This window comes from Ahaetulla prasina, chromosome 3, assembly GCF_028640845.1.
Source record: "Ahaetulla prasina isolate Xishuangbanna chromosome 3, ASM2864084v1, whole genome shotgun sequence".
NCBI classification, from domain to species: Eukaryota; Metazoa; Chordata; class Lepidosauria; order Squamata; family Colubridae; genus Ahaetulla; species Ahaetulla prasina.
In genome coordinates this window covers 136,705,894-136,733,734 of record NC_080541.1, presented here as the reverse complement: position 1 = coordinate 136,733,734, position 27,841 = coordinate 136,705,894, and the positions used below count along the sequence as shown (strand labels likewise).

At 37.8% G+C, this 27,841-nt stretch overlaps 1 protein-coding gene across 1 annotated transcript in view; it reads right to left on the bottom strand.

Annotated features, from left to right (window-relative positions):
* The window catches only part of NR5A2 (nuclear receptor subfamily 5 group A member 2), a 131,159-nt gene that overhangs the window by 5,185 nt on the left and 98,133 nt on the right, over nucleotides 1-27,841 (bottom strand). The window lies entirely within an intron of this gene.

Genomic DNA, 27,841 nt, shown 5'->3' with positions numbered 1-27,841 from the left:
AACTTAACAAATGTTGGGCTCAGTTGCAGTGGTAAATTGAGGACTACCTGTACTGAATTATTAAAATGGTATTTCATTAATAGGCTTTCCTCAGCATAAACAAATGGTTCTTATGCTCCTGGATATTAGTGGAATCTCTCTGCCAATTTTCTTGAAGACCAAAACAAAAACAAAACAACCTCCCCCCCAAAATAAAAACCCCCACCACAGCCTAACTTTAGAATGTCATGCTGAAATTCTGCATAAAACTTAGATCATTGAGATATCAATGGATTTTATACAAGGTCATCTCTTTCTTTCCCATGTATCTTGTGGAGAAAAAGGTTGAAGAATGCCTCACATTCAGAATTGTAATATATAGTTGGCCAATGAGTCCCCAGAGAAGAAGGCGTACCTTTAACCCGATATATTACACAATTCATATAATTCTGTATTAATTCTTCTGATCCAAGGTGAAATCTCTGTAGTTAATTCTAATAAAAAATGACAGGCTTCTTGTTTCTTTTTTGACATTTTTCTAAATTATTCTGAAAGACTTTGACTTGTCCATCCTGATGCTAATGAGCCATCTGGAACGTTCCAGTGACTGCCAAAATAACCTGCCTGACCCACAAATGTGTGTGCATGTGTCTGATTCTGAATTCCACAAATATTTCCCTTTAGACAAACTGAGAAGAACTTTTAGTGTTTTTTAGTGGTTTTTTAATATTGATCTTCCTATTGGATGGTTTTAAAAACTTTAAACTCAGGGTGTAAAATAGTTTGCAAATTCCAGAGGTGCTTTTTTCAAGAGGCAACTGGACTTTCTGTTTTTCTTTGAAGGGGTTTTGCTTCTCATCCAAGAAATTTCTTCAGAGGTGAAGAAGTTCTTGGATGAGAAGTGAAAAGTCTTCAAAGAAAAACAGAAAGTCCAGTTGCCTCTTGAAAAAAGCACCTTTGGAACAACCATGGCCTGGATGACTGAGGATCTCCATGGACATAGTTTGCAAATATTTTCATTCATTATATTTATTCCTCTATTAACTACTCTAAATTCATTATCAGCTATTCTTAAATTCCTGGTACAAAGTGATACCCACAAAGCATTTTCCTATGACTCTTCTAGACTGTCTTCAGTCCAAGATTTCTTAGACCAGGTAATAACCTGAAATACGATTCTGGAATTCACTCAGGCATAATCTTTGTCTAATACAAATTATGCTGGCCAGTCTTATGTACAAGTGCATTCTCTACATGTTTAATTTCTTTGGGACACAAATCTATGGTGCTAATCAAGTGCACCTCTTTCAGTTTTCCTTTTAGACTCAATACCATCTCCTTTACTGTCTTTGGCCATGAAATGACAGATAAATCCATCCTTTAATAACATTTCATTAGAGGTAAAGCAAGATTTAATTTGATGTAGCGGTTTATGCACTGGGCTAGAAACCAGGAAATTGTGAGTTCTAGCTTTGTCTTAGACATGGAAGTTAACTAGGTACCGTAATTTGGGTCCAGTCACTCTCTCTTAGCCGTAGAATTGAGGCAATGACAAACCATTTTTGAAAATATTAAGAAATCTTTAAGGATTAGACAATGCTAACTTGAATGCATAAAATAAAAAAGACGTATAGCATACAATTGAAACATTTTTATGCATCTGCAGGATTGTTCAGGTCCACATAAAAATATATACAGTATATATTTCTTGACTGCGTACTAAAGAAAGTCACTTTGGACAAATCTCCCTATTTGGGTGTTGGGATTACAGAAAAGAAATCAAATATTTTTCCATTGCATGTGAATTCTTGTAAATGTTCCCCAGTTTCTTCCATTTGAATCAATGAAACCATATTTCTTTTATTATGTGGCTGATTGCACTACGTGATGCATTCATAAATTTGACAGCCATTCCCTGTATGTGCTTCAGCCCACAGCAAAATCTTTCAAAACAATGAAATGTGCATGTATAAAGATGGCACTGGATGTAGGACAGATGTTTCACATCTGGAAGGGTCCTTCATTTGTAAAGTATTCCCAGCCTTGAAGGTCATGTTACTAGACTTCGGGCAAAACACAATTGCTCTATAGCCATTGGTATTAAAGAGAAATCTTAAGGAAAAAGGGAATCTCTTATCCCAGACTAGACTGATCATGCACTCAAATGCACAATGAGCGTTCAGTTGCAATGTCCCATTATCCTATTTGATATTGGAATTTATTGATAATTTTGCACTGAAAATATGCAACTTTTCTTTTTCTAAAAATAACTTCTGCCTTTTTTTAAAAAAAAAAGCATTGTAATGAAAACAATAGTTTGGTAAGGCTAACTGAAAGGAAAATTTTTAAATAAATGGTGTTTCTGAAAGAACATTTGCTTGGTGGCTCTTACGCAGATTGCCTTTAACCAGTGATGGGATTCAAGTAATTTAACAACCCGTTCTCTGCCCTAATAATTTTTTCCAACAATCAGTTTGCCAAACTGCTCAGAAAGTTAACAACTGGTTCTCCCGAAATGGTGCAAACTGGCTGAATCCCACCACTGCCTTTAACCCAAAACTCATTCTAAAATGAGTTATAAAAGTACTTGCACACCAACCCCCTCTGCAATGCCTTAAATTGTTGATTAACTAGCCTTAATTAAATTGGGTGATTAAATGATAAAGGGTAGAAATTTGGATACCCCCCCCCCCACAAAAAACCCTTGTTTAACTGAGGCCTTAAAACAGGGTGTCAGGGGGTATCAAGCTCGTGGCCTGTGGACCGGATGAGTCATGCGCTGGCCACGCCCACTCCCAGTTTAGCAAAGGGGGATGGGAAATCATGATATGTCTCGTGATGACAACGTGATACCGCGAGTTTGACACCCCTGCTTTAAAATGTCTTTTAGGTACACTTATTGCTGCGAAGACCTTTGATTTATTTACAGAAAATGATTCACCTTCTGGAAGAAAAAAAGCCTCTGTGAAAACATAATGGCAGTCTTGGGGAAATACAATGCATTGCCAGTAGGACTCTTTTGGTGTCAGCGCTGCCAGGAAATCAAATCTGTTACTTTAACAAAGTAATCTTTTGGAATTTAAAGCTCTTTATTATTTTTTTTTCCAGTGTCCAAGTTCTTGGTAAATGGAGGCAGAAAACTGAGAATTCATGAGTTATGCATAATCTAAGAAATCAGCATTTTCAAGTTCTGAAAGGCTTGTGCCAAACGAGGTTTTCTTGCTGTATGCTCTTTCAATTCAAAGTACAAGAAAGGGAAAAATAGTATCAACCTCTTATCTCTTCCACTTTATTCACTCAGGGACTAATTACCAATTTTTTAATATGAAACAGTCTTACTGAATGTTCACAGTGGGACACATCTCTTTTCCCATCCTTACAGGAGAGTAAACCCTGAAGTCTTGTACACTATATTGTATTTTTGCAAGCTCTTGCAATAGTATTTTTTGTCAAACACAGAATATATCCTTTCTATAATTTACTTCTAAAGATCAGTTTTTTTAAAAAGAAAAATTAAAATGCCATTCTCCGTCACTCTAAAGGTCTGCCAGCAACTTCTTAAAATTCCGATTTCTGACAGTTTATCCCTTCATCACAAAATAAAGATGCTTAGCTCAAAGTCTGCATATTAAATACGAATAAAAAAAGAGTATGATCTCATTTTTTCCCCCAGTAAAAACACAATTGGTCTATAGCCATTGGTATTAAAGAGAAATCTTAAGGAAAAAGGGAATCTCTTATCCCAGACTAGACTGATCATGCACTCAAATGCACAATGAGCGTTCAGTTGCAATGTCCCATTATCCTATTTGATATTGGAATTTATTGATAATTTTGCACTGAAAATATGCAACTTTTCTTTTTCTAAAAATAACTTCTGCCTTTTTAAAAAAAAGCATTGTAATGAAAACAATAGTTTGGTAAGGCTAACTGAAAAGGAAAATTTTTAAATAAATGGTGTTTCTGAAAGAACATTTGCTTGGTGGCTCTTACGCAGATTGCCTTTAACCAGTGATGGGATTCAAGTAATTTAACAACCCGTTCTCTGCCCTAATAATTTTTTCCAACAATCAGTTTGCCAAACTGCTCAGAAAGTTAACAACTGGTTCTCCCGAAATGGTGCAAACTGGCTGAATCCCACCACTGCCTTTTAACCCAAAACTCATTCTAAAATGAGTTATAAAAGTACTTGCACACCAACCCCCTCTGCAATGCCTTAAATTGTTGATTAACTAGCCTTAATTAAATTGGGTGATTAAATGATAAAGGGTAGAAATTTGGATACCCCCCCCCCCACAAAAAACCCTTGTTTAACTGAGGCCTTAAAACAGGGTGTCAGGGGGTATCAAGCTCGTGGCCTGTGGACCGGATGAGTCATGCGCTGGCCACGCCCACTCCCAGTTTAGCAAAGGGGGATGGGAAATCATGATATGTCTCGTGATGACAACGTGATACATGAGTTTGACACCCTGCTTTAAAATGTCTTTTAGGTACACTTATTGCTGCGAAGACCTTTGATTTATTTACAGAAAATGATTCACCTTCTGGAAGAAAAAAGCCTCTGTGAAAACATAATGGCAGTCTTGGGAAATACAATGCATTGCCAGTAGGACTCTTTTGGTGTCAGCGCTGCCAGGAAATCAAATCTGTTACTTTAACAAAGTAATCTTTTGGAATTTAAAGCTCTTTATTATTTTTTTTTCCAGTGTCCAAGTTCTTGGTAAATGGAGGCAGAAAACTGAGAATTCATGAGTTATGCATAATCTAAGAAATCAGCATTTTCAAGTTCTGAAAGGCTTGTGCCAAACGAGGTTTTCTTGCTGTATGCTCTTTCAATTCAAAGTACAAGAAAGGGAAAAATAGTATCAACCTCTTATCTCTTCCACTTTATTCACTCAGGGACTAATTACCAATTTTTTAATATGAAACAGTCTTACTGAATGTTCACAGTGGGACACATCTCTTTTCCCATCCTTACAGGAGAGTAAACCCTGAAGTCTTGTACACTATATTGTATTTTTGCAAGCTCTTGCAATAGTATTTTTTGTCAAACACAGAATATATCCTTTCTATAATTTACTTCTAAAGATCAGTTTTTTTAAAAAGAAAAATTAAAATGCCATTCTCCGTCACTCTAAAGGTCTGCCAGCAACTTCTTAAAATTCCGATTTCTGACAGTTTATCCCTTCATCACAAAATAAAGATGCTTAGCTCAAAGTCTGCATATTAAATACGAATAAAAAAAGAGTATGATCTCATTTTTCCCCCCAGTAAAAACACAATTGGTCTTAACCTTCAGAGAAGAAAAATATTTAGGTTTCACAGAAGCTTCCTTTCCTCATATTTAAAGCGCTGAAATTCAGTGCAGAATTAATTGATAGAAAACTCATGTAGTTTGCAAATTCTGAAAAGGGAAATTATAATGGCAAGTTATATTTTGAAAAGTGGCTGCTGTGCAAAAGTTGGGTAAGTAGTTTCCAAAGAAAAATAGCTATATTTACTGCAGAACTTACACATCTGACTGCTATTCTCAAGGAACTTGAGGTTTTTCATACTCAGTTTTATTGGTTTATAGTGGAAATGCTAGTGGCCTCTAAGAAATTGATGTCTTATTTTACATCATTATTTAGAAGACTGGCACTATCTTCTTAAAAGATTGACATTTATTAATTATTTATTTATTTATTCGATTTTTATACCGCCCTTCTCCCGAAGGACTCAGGGCGGTGTACAGCCAAATAAAAAGCACAATATATAAATTAAAACAAGACTAAAACAAACATATTACAAAATGGCCAAAAATTTAAAAATTTAAAACATTTAAAATAGTTTAAAAACCCTAAAAATATAAATAACCCCGGATTAAAATTTAATTAGGCCAGTCCCGCTTGAATAAATAGATGAGTTTTCAGCTCATGGCGAAAAGTCCGAAGATCAGGCACTTGACGTAAACCAGGGGGAAGTTCGTTCCAAAGCGTAGGAGCTCCCACAGAGAAGGCCCTGCCCCTGGGGGCCACCAGCTGACATTGTCTGGCGGACGGCACCCTGAGAAGGCCCTCTCTGTGAGAGCGTACGGGTCGGTGGGAGGCATAGGGTAACAGCAGGCGGTCCCGTAAGTACCCGGGCCCTAAGCCATGGAGCGCTTTAAAGGTGGTAACATAACTTTAAAAAAGGTAAAATAAAACTACAGGAAAAATACCTGTTAATAAAGCACAACACTAAAATAAGCATTAAAAAAAAACATGAGAAAAAAGTTTCAAATCTCCTCCTAAACTATAATAAGGAGAAGACTTGTTTCTGATTGAGGGGGGAGTTGGTTTCTTACTCTAAGAAAGTAGAAATGATCATTGATACATTTTGAACCTACACTGAAGCTGGTGTAGTGTAATGCAATCTAAAAACTAGGAGCCTGTGAGTTCTAGTTTCACCTTAGACACAAAGATAGACTGACCTTGGGCCAGTCACTCTCTTTCAGCCCCTAGGAAGGAGGCCATGGCAAATCACTTCTGGAAAATCTTGCCAAGGAAACTGCAGGAATTAGATCAGGCATGTCCTGCTAATGAGCCATGGGGTAGACCATATAGTAACATATGGAGCTGCAAAGCTTTTATGAACATAATGAATTAGGACTGGAGGGCAACCGTGAAGCTGTTTCAACATGGGGAAGTGTGGAACCTCGAAGAAGCCCTGCTCAGCTACATTGCTGCCACATTCTAGACCATTTGCAATTTCTAGACTAAGAAATTGTTCTATGTCCTTCTCAGCCTTGAAAATATCAGCTCACCAGTTCTGAGCTCTGAGGTTACCAACAGATGACTACTCAGCACGTGAATGTCAAAGCCAGGCCTCTTTTGGGGCTAAAGGCGTCTCTGTTCTATCAACCAAATGGATAAAAACACTCCACCACAGATATTACACGGTCAAAATATAACCAAGTATTTCAGAAGAACATCTTCAGGAAAGACACTATAATCATAAAGGATGTTCTGGTGTAATCTGGTCTTTCCCCTGACAGCAAATGCACCACCCAGAGCACAAAAACAAAACAAAAAACAAAACACCCCCCCCATAGATAACTCATGTGCATTGATGCAGATTTAGAGAATATTTAAATATTCACACCATGATATTGTACTCAGTCAGCTTGCTGTCCAAATACAATTTTTGATGTGCAGCTTCAAGGGCCCTGCTCTCCCTCTTAAGCACCTATAAAATTGGACTGTAAATGTAGGGCATTTGCTTCAAATAGAGCTTTGGTCCTCTGGAAACTGGGACACACAGTTCTCCTGTATGTTGTTGCTGTTCCTATGAGTTAGTTCCCATATAGAGGACAGGAAATTTGACACACATGAACAACTTTCATACATTTGTCTTTGGGATGTTTATACTTCAGATACAAATATGGTAGCATTATGATCGGTATTGGGACTAGGATTGCCATTGCTAAATATTACAGATAGAATGTATGTGTTGCTCCTTATAGATTGCGTACTGTAGCCTAATATTAAACTGTATTTTACGTCTTCCTCTCTGCTTTCCAGGTTAAGAAATAAAGGAGGCACTTTGATCAATGTTCCCTGATTTCACAGTTTAGGACAAATTAACTTTCAGGATAAGTGAAAACTTTTCCAGAGTGCTATGTCTTCCACATGTTCATATTTTACAATTTTCCCCAATTGCCAATTTGTTTAATTAGAGATAGTAGTGAATTCACCTAACCAAATATCATATAGCAAATGTTTTTAATATACACTAATAATAAAAGTCTCATAAATTGGGGTAGTTTACAAGTATTATAAAGCAAATAAATACATCAATACAAATGAACAAACAAATAAATAGCAATATGATCTTTGTGATGGTGTTGGCATGAGCAATAGACAATGAAGGTAATTGAAATAAATCAATGCAATAACAAAGAGCACTTTATCAACATTCCTCCATTTCTTTTCCACTTCTAAAAATGTCTGCCAACGATCTGTAGGAGTCCCAAATTAACAGCTCCAAAGGATATATTCTAGTTCAGCAGTAGTCAAAGTTGATCTGGGGGTTTCCAAGAACCTTACAGAAAGTCCACAAAGTCAAATAAATCAATATTTATTTATTTATTTATTTATTTATTTATTTATTTATTTATTTATTTATTTATTTATTCATACTTTTATACCGCCCTTCTCCAAAGACTCAGGGCGGTGTACAGCCAATAAAACGACAAAAATCCTAACAAATTAAAATACTATATCAAGTTTAAAAAACTGATTCAATCGCTGTATACTTAAAATATTAGCTAAAATTTTTATCAAAACTAAAACCCTAATAAAACCCTATTAAAACCCACTAAAACCCCCCATACTAAAATCAATCAGGCCAGCCCCGCTTGGTGAAAAAAGAAAGTCTTGAGCTCGCGTTTAAAGGTCCGGAGATCAGGGAGGAGACGGAGTCCCACCGGCAGCTCATTCCATAGAGCCGGGGCCCCCACAGAGAACGCTCTTCCCCTGGGGGCCACCAGCCAACATTGACTAGCCGACAGCACCCTAAGAAGACCCTCCCTATGAGCGCACACTGGACGTACCGGACAATGGGAGGTAACTGTCGGCAGCAGGCGGTCCTGTAAATATCCCAGTCCAATGCCATGGAGCGCTTTAAAGGTGATAACCAACACCATGAAGTGCACCCAGAAGACCACCGGCAACCAATACAGCCTGCGCAGGAGAGGTGTTACATGGGAGCTACGAGGAGCTCCCTCCATCCCCCGCGCGGCCGCATTCTGCACCAGTTGGAGCCTCCGGGTGCTCCTCAAGGGGAGGCCCATGTAGAGAGCATTGCAGTAATCCAGACGGGAAGTGACGAGGGCATGAGTGACCGTGCATAACGCGTCCCGGTCCAGGAAAGGGCGCAATTGGCGAATCAGGCAAACCTGATGAAAAGCTCCCCTGGCGATGTCTGTCAAATGGTCTTCTAAAGACAGCCGTGCATCCAGGAGAATGCCTAAATTGCGCACCGATTCCCTGGGGGCTAACGATTTGCCCCCCACAGTCAGCAATGGGGTAAGCTGACTGTGCTGGGATGCCGGCATCCACAGCCACTCCGTCTTGGATGGGTTGAGTCAGAGCCTGTTCGTCCCCATCCAGATCCGAACGGCCTCAAGACACCGAGTCATCACATCAACGGCTTCGTTGGGGTGGTTCGGGGTGGAGATGTACAATTGAGTATTGTCAGCATACAGCTGACAGCTCACCCCGAAACCACGGATGATCTCCCCCAGTGGCTTCATATAAATGTTGAACAAGAGGGGTGAGAGAATCGACCCCACAAGTGATTTGCCTAGGGGTCGATATCTGCCCCCCTGTCAACACCGTCTGCGAGTGGTCGGAGAGGTAGGAGGAGAACCACCGTAAAACGGTGCCTCCCACCCCCAAGCCCTCCAACCGCCGCAGCAAGATACCATGGTTGATGGTATCGAATGCCGCTGATAGATCTAACAGGACAAGAACAGAGGAACAACCTCTGTCCCGTGCCCTCCAGAGATCATCAACCAACGCGACCAAAGCCATCTCTGTGCTGTACCCAGGCCTGAAGCCGGACTGGCACGGGTCTAGATAAACAGTTTCCTCCAGGTACTGGGGGAGTTGCCAAGCCACCACACTCTCTACAACCTTCACCAAAAAGTGAAGATTGGAGACTGGATGATAATTAGCCAAAATAGCTGGGTCCAGGGAAGGCTTCTTAAGGAGGGGCCTCACCACCACCTCTTTCAAGGCAGCTGGGAAGACTCCCTCCCTCAGAGAAGCGCTGGTAATTAATCTATTTAATTTCTAATATTATAAATATTCATAGATATAACCTGCAACAAAAAGATTCTGGATTGATGATCTCCTAAAACCCTTATGCGGTGCCTTTACCTGGAGTCAATATTTCTAAAACATGCCTTTAAGACACTATTTAATTCCCATTTTTCTGTATGTTGGGTTGTTGACTATTGTACCATACAAAGAATAAGAACCCAAATTCACCTTAAACTGTTGCTTAGCTATCGTTCCTAATATTATGCGACAAGGTTGCTGGGAGTGCTAATACAGCAACATGGAAAACACAATCCACATTTATCAGATTTTGTCCCTTGATGGTTAATGGATATTAACCATTTCTCAAAATTCCGAGTAAGAGGAATGAAAACTCAGTGGCAGACGATAACATTTCACAGACAACATAAGGTAGAAAGAGTGGAGCAATGGAAATGGTACATAACAGAATATCCAGAAAGCTATTAGTAGCTCTTCAGGAAAGGATCAATGAAAAAGACATGATTATGATGATACATTGTTCTAAGCCATTGATATGATGAGGGAAGTACAGTCATCTTTTATGATATTCTTTATGATATTCTAGCATCAATGTAAATGCATTATTTATTTTTCAAGAGGAAAAAAGAATCAACCTTCCAGCAAATGAACAGGAAGCTTTGACCAATGCACAACTTATAAGTTATGCTAGTGGTTTTGAATCTGTGATCTGCAGAACCCTGGGGGTCCATGATGTCATCACAGGGGTTCTGAGAAGGCTTGAAGAAATGTTATGATTTTAGTCTTGATTTAAGTCAGTTAGTCGGAATAGAGCTGGAAAGGACCTTGAAGGTCTTCTAGTGCAACCCCCTGCTCAAGGAGTAGGACCCTATATATATATATAGACAGCTGACTGTCTAGTCCTGTGATGGTGAACCTATGGCACCTATGCCAGAGGTGGCAGGCAGTGCCATCTCTCTGGGCATGCTAGCTGCCGCCCCAGTTCAGCTCCACTGCGCCTCCTGCCGGCCAGCTGGTCTTCGGGGTTCTGCCGTGCATGCAGGTGGGGGGAGGCATGTGCAGGGGGCCCACCTGACCATTCACGGGGGCGGGGTGTCCATTCGCGGAGGTTGCAGGAGGCACACACATGTGCGGGGGCAGTGCACATGCATGGGGCCCACACACAAATTGCATTTTGGGGATTTGTGCTGCACATGTGCCTGCATTCGCACATACACGCATGTGATTTGGCCACTTGGTCCGGAAAAGGTTAGCCATCACTGGTCTAGTCTTTTCTTAAAAAACCCCAATCATGAAGCACCTAAAACTTCTGAGGGCAAACTGTTCCACTGGTTAATTGTTCTCATTGTTAGGAAGTTTCTCTTTAATTCCAGGTTGTTTTTCTCCTTGATTACTTCCCTCAAATACTGGAATAGTGCTGTCATGTCACCCCAGTCCTTCTTTTCTCTAGATTAGCCACACCCAATTCCTGCAACTGTTTTTCTTATGGTTTGGGTGTGTGTGTGTCTGTGGTCAGACACAGACACACACTTCCAAATACAAAAGATATTTAAAGGGAGTCCATGGTAAAAACAAGTTTGAGAACCACTGAGTTACGCTAAGAATCAAAGATGATGGCCTTAAACATTTATACAGAGTCACTCACCAAGAGGAGCGAACACACAAGGTGAACAAGCTGGCCAAAGAAAGTACAGATACTTAATATGTTTATTACCTGCCTGAGCAAGCTTTGGACACTATCCCTTTATTGTGGCCATAAAATATTTTTTAAGTTCAATGACATGTTAAATAATATTTAAATTGTTTTTTGGAGTTTTTGCCTTTTTAAAGTGCTTTACAGCCACTCATGAGTTTCCATTCAAGCAGAAATAATAGGCTGGATTCAATGATACTTTCTCTGAGATGCAGAATAAGATGCTTACATAGTAAGGAAATACGGGAATTATTGGGCTGAATCCTATTTAACTTCTCACTATTAAGGATAGTTAGAACCCCAATTTGTTACAGACCACTTCACAAGTCAAATAAAAAGCACCCTTTACAACACTTTATGGCATCAAGCTGCCAGGTGTATTATTTAAAATTATCTTTCATTTTTCTTTCCTTTTTTCTTCTTCTTCTTCTTTTTTTTTTAAAAAAAGCATGGAAAATGGTACTTTTCTACACAACAGATCAGCCACGCCACCTTTCCTTTGCTAAATTGAAAATGCTATGAACCAGGAAAATGTCTTTTGAGGTCAAAGGAAGAGAGTTTCTCTTTCATTCACCCCTAGACCATGTTTCCCGTAGCAGCATTTTGAACGTGGTCAGAGAGGATATAAAGGAGAGAAAATAAATGGGGAGGATTTCATTGTCCTCTCCCTCCAGAGTGTTAGTGAAACTATTTCCAATAGTTGGTAGGATTGGAAAATAGGACTGGAAACTTATGTTTGGGTTTTATTTTACTTCTCATCATCCTGCCTTCCTTGTTTGACAAGCCACTTAGCTCTGTCTGATAGCATTTGCCTTTTAAAGGATAGATTGAATTAATGAATAAAATGCAAAAAATCTTTCTCTTCCCCTGGCAGAATAATGTTCCCTAAAAAAACATGCAGTCTGTGCCCTTTTTGTTTTATAAAAACCTAAATGGCCAAAAATGGCTAAGCTAATGCAGAACGAATCCCGTTTCTACAATTGTTTATTTTTTCCAAAATTGTCATCCTCTCACAACTGTTCCTGCACTCTTTGCTGTCGGATAGCTTCCTCATAAACAGGCATCTTAAAACAGTCATTCTAGTTGCATTCCAGATCTATTCAGTTTTATGGAATCCTCCACATACCATTTACTGCATTTGTACCCTATCCAATTCTGCAGTATTAACCCTGGGAACGTCAAGGATATTCTGAGGAAACCAGGTTGCAGGTTTTCTCTAGGTTGCTTAGAACAGGGGATCCCAATCTTGGCAATTTTAAGACACCTGGACTTGAACTCCCAGAATTTCTCAGTCATCCAATCTGGCTGAGGAATCCTGGGAGTTGAAGTCCACACAACTTAAAAGTTACCAAGATTGGGAACCCCTGGCTTAGAGGCATTGAGGCTTGTTTGAATTGTACAACTGAACATTTTTATTTATTTATTTATTTATTTATTTATTTATTTGTCACAACATTATATATAAGCATAAGCATGAAATAACTATACGATATATAAGCATATATATAAGCATAAGCATGAAATAACTATATGGATTGGATACAATCAAAGGGAACATTAGGACAGGAACGGTAGGCATCAATAAGAAAAAGGGACCCATTGTGAAGTTGCAAATGCCATCCTGATACATATATATTTTTACCTCTGCTGTAGTTACTTTTAACTGGAATTGTAACTTTTAATTATTTTGAATTATCCTGATGAATATATAAAAAGAAAAACAAGGATTTTCCTTTACTTTCTGAAGACATTTCTCTAGATGCATTTTTCTTACATTAAACCAAAGCCTCTTTTTAGTATACTGCAGTATGTGCATTCATAAAATAAATCTGTATCTATTGAATTGGGGGAGGGTGGAACTGAAGAACATAGAAACAGCTTTTCCTAAACATGAAAAATTTCAGCAGATTAGAAAATAAACCAAACATCAATTTTCCTTTCATTTTCATTGATGAACTCTTGTTTATTTCCCTTTTTTCTCTCTTTCCCCCTGCCTCCCCCCCTCACAATTTTCTTATGCCCTTGGAATAAGATACTTTGGTTTGTTCAAATAGTCCAGACTATGAAAACATCCTCCTTTAAAAGAGAATTAAATAAGCAGATCCAAGTGGGGATATATTAAGCCAAAACACAAGCTCTAGTCTTTGAATTTAGCTGGTACTAGATATCTGGCTTGCCTCAGGATAAATTCAGCTAATTGAATGAGGAAAACAGCCTCCGGTATGATAAAAATTACAAGAGTTTTCAGTCAAACACTTCTTGTTATAAATATTAGCTTAAAGGCATTCTTCTGGTTCTTGGGAAGAGAATGATATTTGCATGTCATTATGGCAGTCAAGCTTTTGTGAACATGGCTAAATACATTGGCTTAGATAATGATTTCATGGGAGTGGGCATTCTAGCCTACTAGTGACCTACCAAGCAATACGAGATGCTTCATAAGACAAATTTGAAAAGCCACAGGTGAAGAAAAATGTGTAACATGCACAATACAGGACATGTCAAAATGAGTGAAAGGAAAGCCAGTACCCATTTCTTTCTCAGATGGCAACTGCATGCTGGTTTCTTTCGCCTGTCTTGGGATTTGTTTTGAAACTCTTATGTCTCTCCTTGACCATTTGCTTGGAAATTATTGTTTTAACCCTTTTCTCACATTTAAGATCTGCTTCAAAGAGGATGATAACGAAAGGAAACATTCCTGCCAAAGCATTCACATAGCTTTTTAAAAAGAGTTTCAAACAGCATTTATACTTTAAAAACATCTTGGAGGAGATTAGGAAGATTAAGAAAGGATGCTCTTATCTATATTACACTACTGTGATATCAAGATGATAAACAAAATAACACCAGCAGATAAATTTACTATTGTTCCAGTTTCTTCCAGGATTCAATAAACCTTATGAAAATTGTCTGGTTCTGGCCAAGGGTGTTTTATCCATCAATTGCCTAAGCTATGGGTGATCTTGTTACAACATTGGGAAAAAAATGTTTCATCATTTGTAACCCCAGTTTGCATTAAGCCAAGAATGATTAAGCTTTAGAAATTATTATGTGCTTTCTACGAGGGAAGAGTTGCAGGAATTGGGTATATCTACTATAATGAAAAGAAGGACTAAGGGTGACATGATATCGCCATTCCAATACTGGAGGGGTTCCTACGAAGACAAGGGGGTCAAGCTATTTTCCAAAGCACCAAAAGGCAAGATTAGAAACAATGGAGGGAAACTAAACAAGGAGAGAAGCAGCTTAGAACTAAGGAGAAATTTCTGAACAGTGAGAGCAATCAACCATGGAGGGAATGGTTTGCCTTCAGAAGTTGTGGGTTCTCCAACATGGGAGGCTTTCAAAAAGAGACCAGACAGCCAATTGTTTAAAATGGTGTAGGGTCTTCTGCTTGAGCAGACAGTGCTGTTTTGATGCCGTCCAAGGTATCTTCCAATTCTGCTATTCTATGTTCTTCTTCCCTGAAGGAATAAGTTTATAAGCCAAAAGAAAAGAAAGGCAATTTGGGGATCAACTATCATTTTCATTCTAAGCGAATAACTACAAGGAGATGAATTCAGCTATTGTCTTGATAGCCTAAAGAAGCCATTAACATCAAGCATATGTTTAGAATTTTGTGACCAAACGGGTATAATCCAAAGAACCCCATTATGAGCAAAAAGAATGCTTATTGTGTTAGGTTTTGTGTATGTGTGCGTTTGCAAGTAGGGCATACAGAGGGTCATCAATTTTGTTACTCCATCCCTTTCTGATACATCAATAGCTTTTGCAGAAGGTTGTCAGATTTTCTAAAGCAGAAAGAGGCCAAGGCGAGGAGTCTGTAGGCTGGAAGAGGCTCATAATATGAGTAGAACACATACAAGTCCTTGGATCTCGGCCTATGTAACTTAAAAATATATCTGATTGCCATGGGAAATACATAAATTTGTCCTGTACACAGCAGAACATGTGGACTAACCACAGAAAGCTGACACTTAAATGGTGGGTTATTTGGGACTGGATTCAACAAAATGAGTCATTTAAAAAAAGACTTAGAAATAACTAGTTTTTTCCATATCCTATTCCAAATTCAGAGATTCTGCCACACTCCTTATGACATTGTAAGATACACAACATAATCTTTCTCTCGTTTCCATCAAATGCCTGATGTTAGTAGAGTAGTACCAGTTCAGGTGTCCTAAATAATGAGATGTCTCCATTTAGCATCTACAGGTCCATCAGCTCATAAAATGTTGGAGGCAACTGAAAGACTGAGCAACAACAAGGAACTGAAGAGGCTTTGGTGTTGCTTTGATGTTATTGTTACTACTGCAACACTGCCACTGTCAAGGATTTATGGGGCAGGGTTAATACCAAAGATAGAGCTTCACATTCTTACATTTTAATTTTATGAACGAGTCACCACATAAAAATTAATGGTCAGACTGGCCCCTTGAAGTGATGTTATCGCTTTAAAATATTAATCATAGAAAGACAAATCTCTGTACAGATACTGATTCCTAAGGAATGGTCTGACTTTGAACACTGAAATAGCAAGAGAAATTTCCCTGGTGCCTCCAACTGCTTTAAGCCTTTAGGAATGATAAGGTGTTTTTGAATATTGTTATCTCAATAGGCCTGGAGTAATTCTGAAACATGGATGGAAATCAATAAACATTCAGCAATCATCCCAGAGACAAAGTAATCTTTCTCTACATGCTGTCCTACAAAATATATTAAAACGTATTAAGTCCATCATTCCCAAATTCCATGACCAGGAAATATTGAAATGAGATAAAACGCCCTCAGATAGTGCTGGTAGCCCTTTCCAAGGGATTCCATTACTGATGCCAAATGCAATTTCCACCCTTACATTAAGTCATCTTAAATGAATCTTTGACATAGTTTCTCCTAACTCTTGCTTGTCAAAGTACGCAAAAGTACGAGATGATTGCTCTGCTTATCCTAAAGCACCCTTTTGAGACACACTGAACCTCCCTAAAATTAAAATGTCTGGTTCAGGTCAGGTGAGCGTGCCAGAAAGATTGCAATGCAATTTACAGAAAAACGCCATCCGCTGTTCTTATTTGGCTTTTTTTTTTTTTTGTCTTTAATCCAAGTTTCATTGTTGGAAAGACAGATCAGTCTTGCTCCTTGCCTCAGGAAAGAACTGCTAGCTAAGCTAACCTGACCTAGCTTTGGTTGTCTCCAGAATTGGAGATGGTTGATGTTTCAAATTCAGACATCTTTCATTTACACCAAAATAACAGACATTTATTGTGTACCTTGCAGTCAGTGACTATTTAACAGCAAGACTCTCACAGCGTGGCCCTCTTTTACTTTATGTTCTCAGTAATGAAAGTCCACTATTGATTTTTCTGTAGCTGCTTGTAACTATTATAGTTGATACATCAATAGAAAAGGAAAGCACAATGTTTCATAGGGAGGCAGAAAATCAGAGGATATACCATGCTGCGACTATAAATCATGCCATAATCTCTAGAATTGATAGATGGTTACTGCTAACTTGAAACCCATGGCTTTTTCTGAAAAGACTGGCCTATAATCACCCAATATGTCCTAACAGACTGAGTGCCCATAATAGCACTAAAGGACATAACACAATCATTCATTGCGTGTGCGTGCGTACGTTTAGATTGCCAAACTTTGTCTATTTTATATAAGTAAAATCAACTCACGATGGTTTTATATCTTGCAGTCCTAATAGGAAGGCAAAATTAAATTAATTAAAAGAAATTATTGGTGGATTAACTGTTCCTGAAATTTACAAATTTGTTTAGATCTTGATGTTTCTTCTTGATTCTTTTATGTATTCTTTTTATATATATTATATATATGTATGTATTCTTTTCTTTTATGTACACTGAGAGCATATGCACCAAGACAAATTCCTTATGTGTCCAATCACACTTGGCCAATAAAAAATTCTATTCTATTCTATTCTATTCTGAACATGTCCTGTTTAAAGGCATTAATTTAGAAGATAATCTTCTCCAAACAGCAAAACGGGCAGGATGGGGTAATTATAGGTTGATAAAGTTATGGTTTTTACTACTCTTACAGCTTTCATCCTGAGCACACAATATAGGGATTCTCTGGGACCCATGACTCTTGTTCCAAGGTTAGGGGAAGCAAAAGAGCCTTGGCCTAGCTCTGCAGGTTATGCCAACGATAGCTTTTCTTGGATTGGAAAACTTTTTTGATGGTCACTCATGGCTTTGTAACCTTATGTAAGGACAATTGCAATACACTCTACATGATGTGCCTGCCTTATCTAGAAGCATTTGCTGATCCAGAATACAGCAGTCCAAGTAGTAACTGGGAACAGGCTGTTTGCTCATGACACCACTTTTTGGGAGTTGTGCCAGGAGGCTTCTGAGTGCAATTAAGGTACTGGTTATTATTTTTAAATTTATTTACGGCTCAGGGCCTGGGTACGTACAGAATTGGCTCTCTGGGTGGAATCTGCCTAGCTAGTAAAACCGAGTAGAGGAGATGTGCTGTGGATCCCAGTCCATATAGGAAGCTGACATAGAACTCTAAGTATTCAAAGGTATCCCCAGATATAAGGATGAAGGGAAACTGAGATGTGGCCTCTGGAGATGATATGGAATTATTAATGAAACCTGAAGATTATTAGGGATTAGGTTATTTTGTTTTATTTATTTATTTACTAAGAATTTGATTGTGACCTGAATTGTACTTTTTAAATCTAATCAGTGCACTGTAAAGTATATGTTACAGACAGAATCTTTTTTTAAATTAAAGGCATATATATGCCCTGCATATAAAGAAATACATTTTGATTCAACAGAGAAGATAGGTCTATAGATGCAAATCTATAAATACATAAATCTATTGAACTGATTTCTGCAGTTGAAAAGCAGAATTTCTTAGTAGGGTGGTAATCTAGATTATGACTCTCTATAGCAGTTTAGTTCAAAAAACATGTGGCCAATCCTAAAGTTAGAATTTGAATAATCCTTAAAAATGTATTGAAGCCCCCTCTAATAATTAATTAGCAAAAGATAAAACCAGTAACACTGGGTCCATTTAACACTAATATAATATTGTGTTCCGCTTATAATTCTCATGGTATTGTTGAGTCTGGCTTCTAACTTGTTAGTGTGACAGCTGTTAAGCAATACAGGGAGTTATATTAATAATAATAATAATAATATTTTAATTTGTATAATTGTATAATTTATATAATTGATATTAATTATATTTGTTATATTAGTTGGTATTTAAAAAGTCAGAATATTTTTGAATATGTGTATATCAAAGCTTAAAGCGTTGTGGCTTTATTATGGTATACAATTAGGAAATTTCCAAGACTATTCAAAAGTATCGATGAGTCATATGTTTACTATTTCTCCTTTTTGTGTGAACTGACCTGCTGAAGTTAACAAAATTTAAATCTAACAAATTCAAAAATTTTAGAAAGCAAAAGCTGATAAAAAGTCAGTGATATGTGACAAGAATGTTCAATGTCTTTAAAAAATATCCCAAAAAATTTTCCCCCTTAAGTATTGGTGCAAACTAAAAGAGATTTTAAGATCTTTAAGGCAACCAAAATCATTCACTCACTCATTCATTCATTCATTCATTCATTCATTCATTCACAGCAGCTTGCAGGCATCTGAAGAGTTTCATTAGAAATCACTAACCATAATTTTCTAACCACAGTAGCTTTTCTGTGTGGGCACATGTCAACAGAGCTTCTCCCAGTTTGACTAACCAGATATAGAATATTTGATCCCTTCTTAATTCTGATATGGTAGCAAGTGAGCAGGAAGGGTGGGGTGGGGGAGCTGATCTCTGGGTATCAAGAATTAGAAAATCACTTCCTCTTCCTGCCATATCTGTATATTGTATACTGTATACTACAAGCCAGAGCTAAGCTCTGGCTTTTAGAAGCTTCATTTCTAGGCAAAGCTTGAAAAAAAAAATTTGATAAGTGACTGTGTTGTTCATTAGAAACCAGTGAATGTTGCTGAGAAATCTTCTAAACGAAGGAAATGTGGAACTTTTCATTTATCAGTGTTTTATCTCCTGGTTGTTCTAATTCACTGTTTGCCTTCTAAGACTTTTATGCAGTTAGTAGGTAAATATACAGAATGGCAGTCAATATGCACTTGAATTGCATATCTCCTTCTTGTAATGAATGAACACTTAAAGCAGACTAAAGTATATGTTATTTCTAACACACAGCATTTTAAAATTTACCTAGTTAATCCATGCTATATTAAAAATGCTTAAAGGTTTTCAATTTTCTGTGTCATTTCATACACCAAACCTGCCCATGGAGAGTTAGGCTGGAAACCTGGAGTTTAACAAGAATGATGAAACCCTGCTTGCAAAAGATTGTCTTGGATTCTTTACTAAACATTCATTGGAAATCTGCCAATGATCTTATGGAATATGATTTATTTATTTATTTTAAACAAAAAAATATGTATATACAAATGGAATTGACAGTGCGTAACAGATATGACTAGCAAGAATGGTATTTCTGATTAGAATATCAAATTTACTCATGAAGTAATAATTTAGGAAAAAAAGTATTATAAATATTTTACTGTGGATAACACAGAACAAGGAAAAGTTCAGTTTGCCGTAATTTATTTTTAAATCTGACATTGTTTCAACTTCGTTGCCAGTAAAAACTTATATAAAATATAATCAGCAAAAAAACTTTTAAATACTTTATGGCAAATAATTATGTGAACCATTTCCCACCTCAAAATAAAATAAAAAAAGCTTACCAGATTAGCCTCACTATCATATAATAGCAGAAAAATCAATGAGTTTTGAGAAGAAATCATTACGTTGCAGAGAGAAGATTTTCTAATTATGGAATGGGAATAAACACAAAAGGGGATAAACCATTCAGAATAAAAGCAAGATAAGCGAAGCTTTCAAAATGAAGCCACACAGAAGAATTGCAACATCTTTTTAGACAAGTAGAGAGACAGGGAGAGAGAGAGAGAAAAAAAGATAACAATCTCGTCTGAGTTTGGTTCAACTGTATAATTGAACAAGTGGTAGAATTCTGTATTCACAATATTCAGAGAGTGTAGGTGATAGTGATTTAAATTTAATTTTGTTTGTTTGCACAAACTACCTCCACGTTGTGCTCTGTGAAAACTGCGGCTTTTTCTGTGTTCAGTAAGAGCCTGTTGTTTACCATACATAATGATTAAATGTTTATCATCTGTACAAGTTCCAGTTGTCTCTTGTTAAGTGAGACGTGGATCAATAGTTGCTCTGCAATTATTTGCTCATTGATAAAGCCTTCATTTCTTAAATGAAGTACATTTATCTGTAGTCTTGACAGGGATAAGAAAAACAGTACACATCAGTCGGTTGCCTATCCTAGCATTAAGTGACTGGACATGGGTCAAAAAATGTCCAACTTTCCTTGTATTGGCATTTCACTTTACAGGCTGTTCCGATGGAGGCTCTGACAAATCATCCAAGCTGACTTCAAGGAAGGAGAGCCAGAAGGACAAATGGAAAATTTGGGGGGAAAGAAAACAAGGACTGGATTCCTGTGGATATGGATGTGGCTGCCAGAAAGAGGACATGCTAAATAAGAGAAAAGGTCAGGCATGCCTAAGTAAGAACAGACCAAAGGGAAAAAAGATTTTATTTTTTGTTAACTGTTTAAAAGAACACATTACAGGTAGCCCTTGACTCACAACAGTTCATTTAGTCAACTCAGTAAGCTCAAACTGCCCAAGGAGCTGCTGATCCAATTCTACAGAGGAATTATTGAGTCTGTCATTTGCACCTCTATAACTGTCTGGTTCGGTTCTCCAACCCAACAAGAAAAACACAGACTTCAGAGGATAATTAGAACTGCAGAAAAAATAATTGCTACCAACCTGCCTTCCATTGAGGACCTGTATACTGCACGAATCAAGAAGAGGGCCGTGAAAATATTTGCAGATCCCTCGCATCCTGGGCATAAACTGTTTCAACTCCTACCCTCAAAACGACGCTATAGAGCACTGCACACCAGAACAACTAGACACAAGAACAGTTTTTTCCCGAAGGCCATCACTCTGCTAAACAAATAATTCCCTCAACACTGTCAGACTATTTACTGAATCTGCACTACTATTAATCGTTTCATAGTTCCCATCACCAATCTCTTTCCACTTATGACTGTATGACTATAACTTGTTGCTGGCAATCCTTATGATTTATATTGATATATTGATCATCAATTGTGTTGTAAATGTTGTACCTTGATGAACGTATCTTTTCTTTTATGTACACTGAGAGCATATGCACCAAGACAAATTCCTTGTGTGTCCAATCACACTTGGCCAATAAAAAAATTATATTCTATTCTATTTGAAGTTACAACAGCATTGAAAAAAGTGATTGGTATGACAGTTTTTCACACTTACGACCATTGCATCATCCTCATGGTCATGTGGGGTTCTGATGCTTTGCAACTGACTCATATTTATGGTGGTTGCAGTGTCCCGGAGTCATGTGATCACCTTTTGCAACCTTCTGACGAACAAAGTCAATGGGGAAGGCAGATTTACTTAACAAACATGTTACTAACTTAACAACTGCAGTGATTCTCTTAACGAGTGTGGCAAGACAGGTTGTAAAATGGAGTAATATTCACTTAACAATTTTCACTTAGCCAAATAAATCTTGGGCTCAACTCTGGTCGTAAGTCAAGGACCACCTTTGTATAGCTTTGCAGTGACTGAATGATTCTGTTTCCCAGATTTAATCCCTAGGGGTGTCTATGCTTTTGAAATGATTTAGGTGAAATTTGAGGACCGCACACAATGTTTTCAGGTTTTTGTGCAAGTCTGGAAAAAAAATAGCTGTAGTAGCTAAAGTGTAACGGGACGTGGTGGCTCAGTGGCTAGGATGCTGAGCTTGTTGATCGAAAGGTCGGCAGTTCAGCGGTTTGAATCCCTAGCGCTGCATAATGGGGTGAGCTCCCGTTACTTGTCCCAGCTTCTGCCAACCTAGCAGTTCGAAAGCATGTAAAAAATGCAAGTAGAAAAATAGGGACCACCTTTGGTGGGAAGGTAACAGTGTTCTGTGCGCCTTTGGTGTTTAATCATGCTGGCCACATGACCACGGAGATGTCTTCGGACAATGCTGGCTCTTCGGCTTTGAAACGGAGATGAGCACCGCCCCCTAGAGTCGGGAACGACTAGCACATATGTGCGAGGGGAACCTTTACCTTACCTTAGCTAAAGTGTAGGTAATAGTTACATCGTATATACTTGCATGCAAACCCATTTGTGGATAAGCTGACCCTCAAAATTTTTGTATGTTTTAATTTTCACAATTAGCTTATTAATATTTCTCATAATATTTTCATTAAAAATGCGAGAGCCTGCTTATCCAGAAATGGGCTTATCCACATGTATATAGGGGATATACAGGTACTTAAAAAAAAAGTATTACTACATATACTCCCATCTGTAGATAAGACAGACCACTTTTGGAGGTGTATGTTGGGACCTAAAATTCTTGGCTTATCTATGAGTATATACAGCGTTTTAACATTCGTATTGTTATTGTTTTATCCTGTTTTGTTTCTTTTATATTGTTTTCAGATTATTTTCTTTAACCTTTATAAAAAAAATTTTTTTAGAAAAACAAGCATCTGAGTTAAGAGAACAAAGTTGTACTGTATGATTCACGATTTGTTCCTCCATTAACATGAAGCCAGGTAGTTGAAAAAGTAAGAGCTATGAATAATAACAGACATTCTAAATGAACGAACATACTTGAAGTGGCCGATGAAAATGACAACACATAATAATTATTTAAAATAAATGTGAGCATTTTTCAGATATAATTCAGCTGTTCAGCTGTTTAGAATATCACTGAAGTATGAAGACTTGCTTTAAATATTTCATCACAGAGCAAGCTACATAACTCCTGAGACATTTCTGCTGCATTGCCTAACATGTGTGAAAATATCTTACATGCAAAACTATGGCAAGAGGTGTTGTGCTATTCAGCTAGTAGTTAATTTATAAGAAAATAATAATTCCTCTATAACAGTAGTGTTTTTATTCCCTAGTCATCAACATCTGGAAAGAGTCAGCAACCTCCAATTCAGAGCTTTAAGATTAGCTGATGCTTAACTTTGTTCTATTTTTTTTAAAAAGATGTGTAATTCTACAAAGTTGATGCATATAATTAACAAAACAGATTTTTAAAATAGATCTATATGGTATTATATGTAACATGTATTATATGTAACAATATAGATGCAACATTAAAATACCCAACAGATTTTTCAGGATTTCTAAATTCTCGGGATTGAAATTAAAAAGGTAAAGGTAAAGGTTCCCCTCGCATATATGTGCTACTCGTTCCTGATTCTAGGGGCAGTGTTAATCTCCATTTCTAAGCCAAAGAGCTAGCGCTGTCTGAAGAGGTCTCTGTGGTCATGTGGCCGGCATGACTAAATGCCAAAGATGCATAGAACGCTGTTACCTTCTCACCAAAGGTGATCCCTATTTTTCCTAATTGCATTTTTACGTGCTTTTGAACTGCTAGGTTGGCAGAAGCTGGGACAAGGAATGGGAGCTCACCCCGTTATGCAGCACTAGGGATTCGAACCGCCGAACTGCCGATCTTTCGATCAACAAGCTCAGTGTCTTAGCCACTGAGCTACCACGTGCCTTTAAAATGAAAAAATGAATTCCATTCTTAGAGAGGTGAGCAGAAGGAAGTGGGGAGTTGTAGCAAGATCAGCCTTATCTGATTACTTGCTACCACCTTCTAACAAAGGATAGAACCACAGTTTTATCTACTGGTTAAATGTGAAGATTCTTTTATACCTAGTAATGGTCTTGATTTCTTGTAAATAGCCAGTTTGGCCTAGTGGTTAAGCCACCAAGCTAGAAATCCAAGAGATTATGAGTTCCAGTCCTTTCTTAGATATAGAAGCCAGCTGGGTGACATTGAAATGGTCACTCTCTCTCAGTCCAATTAATCTCATAGGGTTATTTTTGTGGGGAAAATAAGGAGGAAATTGTGTTAAATAAACAATCAGCACAGGTTATATATACATCAGCATGCTTCTATGAGTATAGCATTGCATATATTTTCAGAAGGATATAAAAACATATATTTTGCCCCTTAACTTTGCGTTTTAAACCGATGTATCTCTCTGTGCATTTTGATTTAAATGCTCTTGGCTAAATCAGAGGCAGATAAGACATGGCTTTTCAGAAGTTGCTGAATTTTATTTCCCGCAGGTCCAGCCATAAAGGATCCTGGCAAGGGGTGCAGGGAGATGTAGTCCAACAACATCTCGGGTGAATCCGCCCACCATGGTTTATAATAGGAACACAGGCAACGTATTTGGTCATGCCTGCCACAAGAAAAAATGAGATATGGAAGTCTGAAGAGTAAGCCAGAGTTTTGGCAGAAAAGGATGTCATTGTATTTCAGGCAGGATTAAAAATAAATAAAAGTCTAAATTAGTCTTTTGAGGCCAGACTTTTGAAAGCAGAATAAAATGCATCACGTACATCATTGGCCTGCAGTTGCTTTCAACGGCTAGAAAGTTATTTTTGCATTTTAATTTATCTATCTATCTATCTATCTATCTATCTATCTATCTATCTATCTATCTATCTATTTATCATCAATCTATACAAAAAAAATATACAATAACAATTTTCAACCATATGGTATTTGCAATAGCATATGCCATTTAATTCTGTTCCTTGTAATAATTCCTAACCAAAGCAACTCTTTTCTTAGCCACCAAACTAGATAAAATTAAAATGTGTATTTTTTTCCTATCATCTCTCTTTCTCTTTCTCCCCCTCTCATCTATCTATCTATTGTCTGTCTCTGTCTATCTGTCTGTCTGTCTGTCTATCTATCTATCTATCTATCCATCTATCCATCTCTCCTTCCTCTCTACCTCCCTTCCTCCCCCTCCCTCCTTCTCTATCCTTATATCTATCTATTATGTAGCTATCTGACTATATTAGCTTTGTTAGTTGCAGTAGATATACATTTTAACCAGTGCAGTCTTATGTTACTTGGAGAAGATCACACAATTCCAAGACACTATGGATCTTGGTAGTTAGAAAAGTACCCACAATGAGAGTCTAGCTTTGCTGTGGAAGGTTCCCTGACCAGCAGCAAATAAAGCTTAGTTGCCTTGTTTGTCATACCAATGCACAAGATGAACAAACAAACAAAGAACCAGCAAACAAACAAATAAACAAACAAGCCATTCCTCAACTTTCAACTAATTTTGTGCACAACCTATAAACTGATATAACCTATAAAACCTGAATCTCAAACATGGCAGTTTTGCATGCCACCATTCAGCTCCCATATATAGATTGCCTACAGGAACTTAAGTTTCATTTTTCATTGTTAAAAAAAAAAAAGAAAGAACTTCACACATCGCAAAACAGAGCAGCAGCCTCAGGCATAGTCTGAAGTTCCAGCAATGAATCTATGCTTTTGGGAAAATGAAGTGGAAGCATACTGGCATGATGGGGGCGAAGGTTAGGAAGGAACATCGCAAACTTGCTTTCCAATAAGCAAATATTGGCGTTTTGTAAGAATGCCTATCAGATGTTCATCCAACATTTGATATGTGTTTTCCCCTCTTTTGGAAGAACCCGTCAAAATGGATATTGATTATGTATTATCAAAGAAGTGCTAAACAAAGCTAAACAAAGAAGAGGTCAAGTGGTGTATATAATCAATCACATACTTTAAAAAAACACATCAATTTAATTTAGGAAATGTTTTACTTTAAAAACTGTTTAAATCCTACCATGCTTTCAAATATATAAAGAAACTGTCATTTCATCAAGAGAAAGAATAAAAAGGAAAATTATAAAAACAAAATTGTATGTAATATAGGGAATATCTAAGACACAAAGGCAAAATCTTTATTCTATAAATATTGCAGAGAAAACATGTATAAGCTTTCTTTCCACGGTCCTCCCTTGCTGCATACAGAGAAACCTGATGTCTACTATATGGAAGCTGAATGGGGAGCTAACTAACAGAACAGACGGCAAGTCTTCAGACTGAGAATATGCCCCAAATATCTGTTTAACCAGTTTTCCTGCAGTTCATGAGGTGACACAAAAATATGTCAGCATAATTTTGTCTGTTCCAGCAGCTGAACTCAGTTTTGCAGTAACAAAATCAGATTGTGATACTGTACTGGGAGCTTTTATGGGAAACAAGTTAAAGAACGAGATTGATGGCTCTTGTGCTGGTGAGAAGCACAACATTCATTTGTTCTGTCTGTCCGTCCATCCATCTATCCACCCACCCACCCACAAACCCATCCACCCATTTATCCCATTTCTATACTGCCATCACATTTGCATGACTCTGGGCGGTTTACAAATAATACAATAAAAGCCATAGTTAAAAACAGAATTTAAAAGAACGATCAAAAAGTTAAAAGGCAGAGAAAATATCTTCAAACCATCAACCATTCCCAAGGTTGCATGATACCCTTAGACCCCATGTCAATTGGCAGAGTCAGGTTGTGGCGCCCTTCCAAAAAGGCTCAGAGAATGGGGGCCCTCTTCACCTCCATGGGCAAGATGTTCTGTGATTCCATAGTTCCAACTCTACAGGTGAAACTTTTGACCATTTGTTTTAATTGCCTGTCAGAACTCAAGGATGACTGGAAGTTTCCTGCTTCTCCTACTTCATTGGGAACCTGCGCTCAACCCCTGCTAAGGTAGTGCACCACACCCACCCTGTACATAATTTGTGGATTATCTCTCTTGCTTCAGCTCATGTTCTTTTACTGTCATGCCTCTCTCTTCTACTATCAATTTGCTGCTCTATATCTCTTGCTCTTCTCTTTTGTTTACCTTTCTCTTACTTTCTGTCCTTTGCTATACAGACTTGTTTCTCCATTGCCCTCTTGTTTTCTCTTTCCTTTGCTGCCTCTATTGCTCTTTTTAAAAACACCTGTCGGGAGACTGTTGAGAGGATTCTGCCACTTCAGTTTTATTCCCTTGATATACCAACTGGGCATTGATCTGTCTATAAACAGAAGAAGTTGGCATACTATGCATCAGATGCCTAGTCTTGGTATCTCATGATACTCAAGCTAAAATAGGCATGGAATGGAGCTGCCAGTAGTTGGAGAGAAGGGTTATGTAGTCAGACATAGCCAATAGCTCCCGAGGACATGGACAGGTTGCTGTGGCGGCTGAATGCCACCACATGTTTATTGGACCCGTGTCCCTCCTGGTTGGTGCTGGCCACCCGGGAGGTTACACGAGGCTGGCTCCAGGGGATTGTTAACACTTCTCTGAGGGAGGGTGTTGTTCCCACCGCCTTGAAAGAG